At 42.1% G+C, this 11,071-nt stretch overlaps 1 long non-coding RNA gene across 1 annotated transcript; it reads right to left on the bottom strand.

Annotated features, from left to right (window-relative positions):
- Positions 1-7,331: 7,331 nt before the first annotated feature.
- Positions 7,332-8,239, bottom strand: LOC115593922 (uncharacterized). Its single transcript, XR_003986384.1, has 3 exons — positions 8,184-8,239; positions 7,855-7,991; positions 7,332-7,446 (listed from the first exon to the last, which is right to left on the bottom strand). It is a non-coding gene; the product is annotated as an uncharacterized LOC115593922 (long non-coding RNA).
- Between the last annotated feature and the right edge of the window lie 2,832 nt (positions 8,240-11,071).

The following is an 11,071-nucleotide window of genomic DNA, read 5'->3' as shown; positions in this document are numbered from 1 at the left end:
CAGCCAGTCAAACGACAGCATGGTGTTACACCAGGGTCCAGTTCTATTCTGCTCACGGACCATGGTCGGAAGCACAGGGAGATGATTTCCTCCAGGGCCGAAGTTTGTGTTTACCTTCGGGGTGAACCCCTTTCAGGTGTGAAGCTGGTCGGGAAATAATACCAGGGAGCTTTGCTGTATCTTGAGGAGCAGTCACCTTTATTCACATCCAAACTACAGCCTATACTGTTCACTTTATTGCTGCTGCTTCTCCTTTCGCTTCTCTTTCCTCTCCCCTTCATTCACTGTCCGCACGTAAGCACGCTCCCTCACTCTTGCTAGCCCACTCACACCTAAAGCCTGGTTTATGCTTCTGCGTCGCGGCGACGGCGTAGCTACGTCGTCGACCCTACGCCGTCATTGAGCATTCGAAGTTCTGCGTCGAGGGAACGCCAAGTTGCTAGGGGTGTGTGGCTGTGTCTTTGTTTGGTTTCGGGGGGTTCATATCGGATTCCTTGGTTTTCTTCCAGTCAGACAGTAAACAATGGCAACTGAGATGGAGCGGGTGTTTTTGGAGATGGAGCTCGTGGATATTGAACAACAAATGCTGTTATTACAAATTTTGAAGCACAGGCGACGCAGAAGAAGAAGCAACTGCCTGAAATGACGTTCTGAGCGGACCAATCACAGTCCTTGCCGTTCGCGTCTCGACGCGTCGACGTGACGCGTAGTCAGGATTTTTTGGAGGCGTACGTCAGGCTACGGCGTAGCAACCTGTGCGTAAAAAAAAATAAATGTAAAAATCGAGAATCGAATCGAACCGTGACCTTAGAATCGAAAATGTAATTGAATCGAGGATTTGGAGAATTGTGACACCCCTATTCCGGATGTACCATCAAATTCAAGTATGGGTGGGAAACTTGCTACCACCAGAGGAATGGGGCTGGACGATCCAAGACTCATGCCTCATTCCTGTCCATACTGACCAGGACCCTGCACCTCAATCTTTGTTCGAGCTTGTGCAAGTCTGGTTGCTACACAATGCGCTGCAATTGCCGTTGTCAAGGCCTCGACTAAACCCTAGCTTGCAGAGTATGTGCAAATATGTCGGCAAACTTGGATGAGAACGAGAACATGGATTGAACTTTTTTGTTGTTGACACAGAGTCAAATCTATAAGTGTTATGGCCTACCTCCTTTTTTGTATATTGAAGTGCCTACTGGGCCTTGAGTTGTGGTTTTGGGTACGTATTGTCTATTTATAGATTTCAATATCAGTGACTTGTCTGTTAATTGTGGTTTCCTCTGAAAAATGTATTCCCTTTTACTATAATCTTTAAAGGGTGTTTTGTCAAAATTAGGTTTTCCTACACTGTGGAGGAGACATCTCAACTTCAGATTTCTTCCTATCTATATTTTGTGTTTGATTAGGGAGGAGTTCTGTTGATATATCTTCAATATATGATATTTTCTACATTTTATACCAAAAACATGGCGAAAATAGATTTTTGATGACTTTAAATAGTATTTTCTAATGTATGGGATGATAGAGAAACAGACACAGCCCCTTCTTCAGTTTTGTCTTTTTGTATTAAGTCAACATAATGAAACAATAGGCCTAATTATTAATCTGGCATCATCTGATTTTCAAATTTTGTATTTTGTAATATATGCAAATGATGATACATTTTATGAAGAAAGGCCTAATTTGCATATAAACATAAAATATCAAAAGCTTGCAATACATTTTTTCTTTGGGATGATGTCACTAATCAACTGGAGAATTTCATAGTGATGGCTATTAATTGAAAAAAATCCCCTATTCTACTAAATTTATTTTGAGTGTTGGGCACAACTTTGGCCTTTAATCTCGAAAAAAGTTGTTCCACTCCATCTATGGCGGTAGACTTTTAGTATATGATTCAGGAGGGTATTAGGACCAATAAAAACTGAGACATTTCTTTTGCAAATGTTTTTGTTTTTTTGGGCTGGATTGACTGGCCTATAATATGGCCACTGTAAATGATCAGAGTGTGCAAATTCATCTCAGGCTGCGTGATGGAGATGAGCAAGACAACTTAGACTTATGATGACCAGCAATGTTCAAGTTCAAGTTCAAGTTAACATGTTTAAAGTTAAACATGTTAACTTGAAGCTGATGTTCATCAGTGCCAACATTTATGTTGTGCCAATTTGGCAGTATTTTGAAAGTAATATAAAAGTGCTATTTTAAGTGATATTCAAATAATTTTCTTTTAAATGTATGTTAATCAATCAATAAATTCATAAAACATTTATATGGATTAGTGCAAAATGATGTTGCCTTACATACAAGTATATAGTTCATAGTGATGTTACTTTAAAATCTTATTTTCGGAAGCAAAAAAGTGGTACATGGTTATGGTTAAGAAACACCTTTGAAAAATATTTTCCACCACTTGGATTTCTTAGGACTTTTTATATGTTATAGAGGATACTTTTATGAGTAATAAACATTTATCAGATATTCTGTTGCAATTTGTGTGAGGTTTGCCCCTTTTTTGTCATAAAATGCCTGTACTATTGTCCCCCCCACCTCTGAAATCAAAATTTCGTCCTTGCCCCGTCTTATTCTTTTTATTATGCTTAATTTATGAACAATAAACCTCATTTACATGAATTTATACTATGTTTTTGAATACAATAAGCAGAAATTATTAGTTATTTTGGATAACCACTGACTGATATATGTCAAACATTAACTGATGCAATTAACAATTAACAGGTCAAAATTGACTGCAATTGTTTTTATGAATAAGAGAGAACAAACAAAAATGATTTGCAAAGCACAACATTTATTCCAAAACATCCAGAAAACTGTTTTCAACTCAACAAAAATTCAATGAACAGAGAAACAGTGTGTGCATGCGTGTGTGCGTGCGAGTTTGTGTGTGTGTGTGTGTGCGTGCTATGGCGTTAGAAACGTTTCAAAAAGCGTGCGCACCTATCAACTGAACGTGTCACTCGCACCTGCTTTGACGCCTGTGCAGCAAGCTGCGCCTGACGTGTAATGTAGTTTCCTCATTAACTTATAATGGCCCCCGTTCACGCGCACGTTCACGTGTGATGACTGCTGCACGCCGGTAATCACACGACGTGTAGTGATTACGCGTAACATTAATGCGTCTTTTTGCGAACGCACATGTTAAGGCTCGCATGAAGATGATTGAACATTTTTGTCACGCGCTTACGCATATGCGGAAATGACGTGCGCAAACTCTGTCACACGTAACAAGAAGTTGCGTACGTATGAAGCAGCGTGTGCACGTCTGTCTTTCACTGTTTGACGAATGTTGTTAGGCGTTCACACGTACGTGCCCTCGCAGATTCTGATGCTTCACAGCCGGAAGTTGATCTGCACCGTGCGCACCAGTCCGCGTACATGAACGTCTCGCATAGTTGTTCTGTGTTCCATTTTCATCCAGTAGATGGTGCAATCGATCCAATGCGAGATACAGACATATAGGCTTTTGCATGACATGATTAATTTTAACCCCAGAGTGAGTGGACAGCCTTCCATTCCGACACACCCTTCCATTGTGAAACAGCCCCACTCCGAAACACCGCTGTTCCGACCCTCCCCTCAAAACACCGCATTTCCGAAATTGATTTTCAAGTTTACATTACTTCCTACATCAAACACTGCCGTCCGCTCACCGGCCGCACTTACACAACTCATTGCTTTTTATTGCTAATAGGCTTATGTCACTTTCTTCATTTATTATGTAGTATATTTTCGTTTGCAGCAAACACATTTAAACGTTGTGGCCCATGGGTGCGATCTGCCGGGGAATGACCCCTCTGCTCGTTCGTTTTAACGTAACTTGTCTTTGTGGAAGGTTAACAATGTATGAGTGGATTGAGCACTGCTGCTCAGTTTGTCTTTGAAAAAAAAAAAGCAGAGGAGAAGACAATAGGCTACCTATGTATTTTTGATTCAATAAACATGAAATTGATTGTGTATCCATCTCTTATAGCCATAGACGGATTATCATGACCACGGTCCTACACACGCAAACTGTGCGCACGCAAAGGTGCTGTAAGGCAAGGGCGCAAAGGCTGTTACATAATTACATTGAATGTAATAATGTCCGCAAACGTAATAAACCTAAAACACCTACTACATACTTGCCAACATTGGGTTGTGAAAAATAGGGAGATTTTTTTCATCGGTGTATCGGCCCAAGTAACAAGGTTCCTTCGCCAGGTGTGCGATTTATTTGTCATAATTTCTTGCCTTGTATTTTAAACCACACATGTCCAAAATTCTTAGAACAGTGTTTCCCCTAATTTTTTTTATAGCAGCTGTGCTCTGAGTTGATAACCTAGCAACACTAGGGGGGTCTGGGGGCATGCCCCCCCGGAAAAAACTTTGAAAAATGACCCTTTAAATCTCACCTACTCGTGAGAATTTCAGAATCAGAATCTAAGACATGAGACAAAATAGTGTAGAAGCTGACATTGCTGCTTGAAAATATGTTAACATCCTGAGCATTTCAGAAGTCAGTGAGCCACATGCCATGGAAGCTATTGAGAAATAATTCATAATATTTATCATAATAATTCATCATAATTTCTGCATATTCATATTCATATTAAATAGAGGAAGCACTAAAATACAATAACAATAGGTGTCTTACTCGTCCAGTTTACTGATACAATCTGCAGCTGGTTTGGAGTCACTGGGTCACATGACATGAAAGATATTCTAAAAAACAGCAGTTATTTTGTATTAATTTATTTATGCTAAGTAATTTAATGACGGTCCCTAAATCAGTCTCAGTGATTCAGCGCGAGGCTCTGAGAGGTGAGCTGACCGTCCTCCTGCTGCTGACACTGGGAGAACCTCAGTAAAGTCTCAGCTGGACCCGAGTAGATATCCACAGAATATCCAAACTGAAACTAACTTCACCCCGGTTCGATGAGTCGCCTGTTGCAGCCTTTGAATAGGATGACGAGGATTTCAGTCACTCAGCTTCAACGGTACAAATAGCAGTAATGACAATAATAATCGATTTCAAGATAACTTGGGGTGTGGTGCTTTCACTGTGTGCAACTTAAATTCCCCATTTGCTCGTGATATTAAACCGACAAAAATCACGTCATCATCAAAATCAAATGTCATTATGTTTTTCAATACCCGACCGACCGTGCCTTGCGCAACGCCCCCCCCCAAAAAAAGAAAAACGGATTTGCATGATTCACGAGAGCCTCATTTTCAGGTCGGAAAAGCCGGATTGCGGGATTTATCAGGAACAATCACACACCTGCTCATCCACACAGGCAGGCCAGGGTTGCCAGATACTGCAACAAATATAGAGACACAATCTTACTTGTTTCCTTTACTGTAAAATCGGGAGATTAACGGGAGAAATTACTGACCGGGAGCATCGAGGGAGATAGGGTTAAAAATCGGGAGTCTCCCGCGTGAATCGGGAGAGTTGGCAACTATGCTACTAATAATACTGACCGTGCGTGCAAAATCCAGCTGCTGACCCTCTGCTCCGCTGTCACATAACGGTTCCCCCGTCCGCGCTCCCTCTCTCTTGCCCAAAAAATAATTTCCATGAAGAAAACATCGCCTGACATTTAAATTTAAATTCCCCTTGACAGTACAAATCTCAGGAAATCTGGATGTATTGCTCATTTGTACACAAATTCGCTTTATTGCCATGAATGCCACAACAATATTGCTAAAGCAATAAAGAACTAACGAAAAGAATACCTAGCACAATACCGTTATACTTACTGTGTGTTTATGTGAAATAATAACTTTGAACATTATCACAATTAACCTATCAATCTGTGATGTAAATAACAAAATGCAAACATTACAGACTTCTAACCATTTTTCTAAAAGTGTCTATTTTAATTGAGAATATTTTTTATATAAATTGCAGAAAAGGAAAAGAAAATATGATTTGTTATACCTATTTCGGCCATAAGCGGTCATATTGACCGCACATCATTTCGTGGGATTTCATTCATTGTCTCTCTTGTCTCTGACTTGGCTCTCATCTACGCTGACGTATATGACGTGTGTTTCGATAACCAAGAAAGTGCTTGGAGACCGTAAAGGGCATTTAAAACAATATTTATTCACAGAAATTATAGAATGGGGTCTGGGGGGAAGGGGTCCGTTATTGTGGTGACTTGGTAACACCGATTCTCCACGACCACCGCTGTCTTCCACTTGCACACTGTCCTCTGCCGGGCGAAGACTCGGGAGCTGTGGGGGAAACGAGATGGCAGTCACTGCACTTAAACCTAATACATGCACACCACTTCATTTACGTCCTAAGATTGTTGCTCACACGATGGGGCAGAGTATCAACTGTTCACCGTCACCTCGGGCCAACATCACTCTCGTCATTGGCACCACTGCTGTCACACCGTCCTTGGGCGCCGGCCTCTTCCGCTGTCATGTGGGGAGGGGGGGGGAGGACTTCAGTCACTGTACTTTTACACACATTCACAATAACTTGCCACGAACAGGGATCACTACTCGCACAATGGAGGCAGAGTAGGGATGTAACGTATTGGTAATACCACGATATCATGATAACAAAAGTGTCTCAATATTATTGTGAACATGCATGGTATGAAATGACGGCAAATACTGTAGATTTTGATCTCATTACATCCCGAGGGCAGAGTATAAACTCACATTTCAATTAGTCCGACAGTCAATGCCCGTCTGCTGGCGACAGCTGTCGTTCTCTTTCTCCTGCTCCTTTCCCCTGTGGATCTCACACTCCTCTTCCTCTGTCTGCTCGCTGCAGGTGTAACTGGGTCAGTCTGCAGGCCCCGCCCACTCTGCTGTGTTCGGGTGTAGAATCAGACACTGGCAACTCTTGTCAAACCCTGGTTTAGCCCTGTATCAACAATACACCTGACATGAAAAAGGACAAGCTTAGTGTAGGTATGTAAAATGGTGAAAACCAGACACAACGTTACAGGCAACAGTATTTTTTTAAGCTCTCAAAACTCAGTTCTACGGGCGCTTTTTACCAGTGTGACATGTGTCTGAGTGGATCTGTTGTTAAACTATAATGTTAAAAGTTCACAATCATGATTTGGGTTCAAAGATCACATAGATACTGCTTACCTGATTCAGAATTGATGTGCAGTCTGATAGCTAGTCTTCCCACAATGTCATGATCCCCCGGTGGGTTGAACTGGTGACTGTGTTATCTGGTGGCCTTCTCTCGTTGTAAGACATGTTACGAATGTTTTGTGGAGATTTATTCTAAGGACTGTATGGTAAACTGGACTGAATCACTTATGGCCGCTGGGTTAGAATTAGTTCCTTTTAGTCCTTTTAGTATTAGTTCCTTTTAGTTTCTCAATTGCTGATTAGGAATGGTTGATGGTGTGAGTGTGACAGATGAGTATGTGTGTGTGGAAGGTATATGAAAGTTGTGTGGTTCTGTAACAGAAAATAAAAAGCAGTTATCAAAACAGCAGGTACATGGTTAACTATACAGTGCCAGGAATGGTAAACAACCAATAGAAATAAGAATGAATCATTCAGCTTAATTCACAACAGCCAACATACAACAATACAAGCACATGTAGGAGAGTTCTTACTATTAGCAACTAATAAGCATTAACGAGCTAACTTATTGGCAGCACTAACAATATACATTTTCCACCTGCTGCACACTGCGGAGGCCCTTTTCGACAGCAGGGAGCGCAGTTCTGGTGCTTAATACCTTATTATCTTGTCTAAGGCACAGAATGAGTTTTATGAACCCTGTTAAAAGGTTGAGTCTTGAGTTTTTTTGCCCAAAATAAATGCTAGACTTTTAAAAATGAAACCGGTCTTAATCATTACCTGGCTTCTAGTCCTGTGTGGTGGTGGCTGTGTGCAGCCCTCCCGTTAGCCCCACTAGCTGTCAGGTCGGGGTTTTAAAGGGAAGACTTTGGAAAGGGGAAGGTGGACCCAAATGCAGTTATACACGAGAGGCAAGGCTGGGGGAAACAAAAAGCGAGCTTTATTGTAAAGCTGATCATGAAAAACAGGAGCAGACAAAACAGGGGCAAGAGACAAAGTAGCAAAAGAAAGCAAGGCGAAGTAGCAACAAAAACTGGGCAAAGTACAAATGAAAACCAAAGTTCAAATCAAAAAATGCAAAATGCAAAACTCAAATCCAGAACACATACCGTGGGGAACAAGGAACTGACAGGAGCAGGCACATGGACAGGAACATGGACGAGACAGAGGCTGACAATTACAATGACCAGACGAGGAGTGAAGGGAACACAGAGACTAAATACACAGACACTGATGACAAGACGAGGAACAGGTGAGGTGGACCAACAGGTGAGACAACGAAGGGGAGGAGCACATGAGAACATGAAGGGAACAGGGCAATAGACAGAGGGAGCCAGAGGGAACATAAGAAAAAACACAGAACTTAAAGGACACATGAGGGCATGGGAAAAACAAGACACAAGACAAGATACAAAGACATGGAAATCAAATACAAGAAACCACAAGACAAAACCAGACACAAGAACACAACGAACAAGAATCTATAGTCATGACACTAGCTGTCCCTGATGCTGCTGAGTGCTAGGCATGGATCTATTATATCAATACATCCATGGTGCTAGCACGTCTCTCTCTCTCAGCCGCAGCAGTCAGGACGGCAAAGAAAAAGAAATATAGCCTGAGTGAAGCGCTGAAGCCGCGGGCCGATTCCCGTCACTGACAACTAAAGCCTAGACTGTTGTGGTGGTGAGCTAACTCGATGCTAACATTGGCTAGCGGTAGGGGTTAGCATCCGCCGCTAACACCGTCTTTCCAGCTGGCCACAACGGCAACATAACACCTGAGGCTCCCGGTGTTGGTGCCGGAGGCACCAGCGCTTCTCTCGGACTGTATTTCCTTACCTTTGTGGTCCTTGTAACTGCTGCTGTCAGGGGCAGGAGGCTAACATTACACAGTTGAGCCTGACAGGAGAGGCTCAGTTTCAATGTTTTGTTTACAAACTGTAACAAGCAATACTCCAGACTCTACTTTTAAACTTACACAACACAAATGACCGATGTATTTATAGGTAAATATTACCCCAGTCACTTTCTCATCCTCCATCTTCTTCTTCTTCTTGTTTAAATAAAAAAAAAAAAAAATCTTCTTCTTCTTCTTTTGAATTTCCGGCAGGCAAGTATGGCTCACTGCTGCCTCCCCTGGTTGATTAAAATGAAAAGGCCAACTACGTGAGGCGTTCAGGTACGCGGACTGGTGTGCGCGCTGCAGATCAACTTCCGGCTGCGAAGCATCAGAGTCGGCGACCGCACGTACATGTGGTCGCCTAACAACATTTGTCAAACAGTGACAGACAGACGTGCACACGCTGCTTCATACATACGCAGCTTTTTGTTACGCATGAAATACAATCTGCACGTAACAACGCACGCACGCACGCATAACAAAATAATCATGCGTGCGTTGCTGCGTGTCTCTCTAATTGTTTCGACATCGTTTTAACGCCATACGCGTGCGTGCGTGTGTGTGTGTGTGTGTATGTGTGTCTTCACTTGCATGCAGGTTGTGATACTATGAGTTTTGCAAATATGTGCATTGCATTTTTGGCACGTGGTGCTGGTTTTGTTGTCACCCGTGCAGAATCGGCACCTCTTCCTTTTGGATGACTAGTGCAGTGCCCGTAAGAAAAATGTATTCCTATAGAAAAGTGGGAGGTCAAGTAGCTTTTTCATGGATGGCCAAATGAGGCTGTGTTTAAAGTGGGACGTCAGGGATATTTAGGTTTGTTGTGAAATCCGATATTCCAGGGTATAATTGGCTGTTTTTGACTATTTTTGATTTTGCCATTATATTTCACCTTAAAAACTATTTACTTGGTGTCATTATTTTCAGCACAACCTCACATGTGACTGTACAGTTATTTTTTTATTTTGACATACTGTATTAACACAATGGACCTAAAATCCCCAAAAAAACATAAAATCTGAGTAGAAAAAGTTTGATTCTTTTACTGTGAAAACCACAAATATGTTTAACAAACCATATTTTATCACTTATAATGCAAATATGAATTGTTGTTTGCTAAATATGTGCATACATTTTAAAAATGTACAAAGTAATATGTAACTATTTACATTTAAATGCAGGCAATGCTCATTCAGCTTCTCCTCATTGCTTTGATTCATTAAACAAAAAGACAACTCCACTACACACTAAACACACTACACCAAACACTACATAACACACTAACTATACAATCCAAACACGCCAAATATCACAAATCTCTCAACTCTCAATATCGCTGTCTCTACACCGACCGTCGTTGCCTGTCATTCATCCGCCTACGTCCCTCCCACAACTTCCTGTTCCTCAACAACCAAACTTGCTGCTTGGACACTTTTGTGACAAAAGCCCGTTTTTACTGTTTCTTCCTGCACCAGACATAAAGCCAACGTGACGGCAATGTTCGCGAAAAAGTGTGGCGGACATTATTTACCCTATGTCCGGTTTTGGACGTGCCGGTGCGTCCGGTCCGGCGCCTCGGGAGGTGGGCTGTGTAGCTAGCGGCTAGCGGCTAGCTACACACGAACATCCACAGATTCCGATTCCACTTTGTTGTCCGCGCGTCTCCGGATCTTCTCAGACCTGAACAGACTCGGTCCGGACTCTTTTAATCTCATTAATCCACAACAGTCAGTTTAGATGCACAGAACAGAGCGGGACCGAACCGCCGGCAAAATCCCGGTCTAGCTCGCGCTGCTGCAGGTATAAATCCGCTTGTTTCTTAAGGTGGTGGTGGGCTCTGATTGGTGGGCAGTGATTGGTTCCTTGATCCTCAAGGAACAGCCTCCTCCTGTTGCACTTCCCCTGGTTCCAGCTTGGTTCCATCTCTCTCCACAGCACAAAGGAGTTGTATGCAGACACATCAAGCATGTTATAGAATATTATCAGGGGTCAACGGGCTGTCATTCTTTTGCAGCTGTATACACTGGTGACCTGCAGCAAAAGTAACAAACAACAAATCAGTCAAAAATGTATTCTTATTTTCTTACAAAAGAAT

The sequence above is a fragment of the Sparus aurata genome, chromosome 13, assembly GCF_900880675.1.
Source record: "Sparus aurata chromosome 13, fSpaAur1.1, whole genome shotgun sequence".
Taxonomy (NCBI): Eukaryota; Metazoa; Chordata; class Actinopteri; order Spariformes; family Sparidae; genus Sparus; species Sparus aurata.
This window is presented reverse-complemented; position numbering and strand designations above follow the sequence as displayed.